Below are 1,077 nucleotides of genomic sequence, written 5' to 3' on the forward strand. Positions count from 1 at the left end.
GATACTGCCCAGAAGTATCACCCAGATAACCCGCGGCATGTTCCGTCCGCCCTACTGCTGCTCAGTCATGTACGTCAAGCCTCTGATCGTAGTATCATTTATCTACAGAAACAGAAAGACGAAGGTCATGTGACATTTTGTGAACTGATAACTGAGATGCTAGAAGCGCAGAACAGTTCTAACGATATTGTAGCACCCAGAGCAGATGTTATTGGAATGGGCACTTGAGGAGGAGTGTTGCTACTAAACAATCTATGAATGTGTGTTTGTGTGTGTGTGTGTGTTTATGTGTGTGTGTATATATATATATATATATATATATACACACACACACACACACATTATGTACATATATACATTCAAACATATACACACACACACATAAATCTGTGTCTCTAACCATAAATGTGCATATATACCTATATATACAAACATATATATACTAACATGTATATAATACACAAATATACATACACACTCACACATTTGTATTTATGCATATATATATATATATATATATATATATATATGCATATATACACACACACACATACAGAAAATTATTTATTTAAACACACACACTTAATAGAAACAAATATTGGAGATGCAATGTTAATATATTAGTTTCATGCTGAAATGAAGCCGTTTCTCAGATTGTTCTGTTTCAGATTATTAATTTGCATGAAAGGAAACAAAAAAGGACAGAGAAGAGGAGAAAAAAGTTACAGTCTGAAGTGTATAAGTCTTAGTTTACAAATCATGTTCGAAATTGAAAGTTTTAGGAAAAGGATAGGGGTGTGTGTGTGTTTATTCAGGTGTGAGGTGTGCGTGTGCATATTGCCACAAATTTTTTGGTTTCCTGCTCCTCGTTTCTCTATTGAAGAACCTACAACAGTCCCTGAAAGGTTTTCATTCTAGCATGAAAGTAAGACATTCACTTCATATTGCGTATTGGCCATTCCGTGTTAGATGTCGCTTGTTTTCTTCATTAACATCTTTTATTTTTCACAATGTGTGTATGTGTGTGTATTTATGTTTTTATATATATATATATATATATATATATATATATATATA

Source organism: Octopus bimaculoides, chromosome 14, assembly GCF_001194135.2.
Source record: "Octopus bimaculoides isolate UCB-OBI-ISO-001 chromosome 14, ASM119413v2, whole genome shotgun sequence".
In the NCBI taxonomy this organism is placed as follows: domain Eukaryota; kingdom Metazoa; phylum Mollusca; class Cephalopoda; order Octopoda; family Octopodidae; genus Octopus; species Octopus bimaculoides.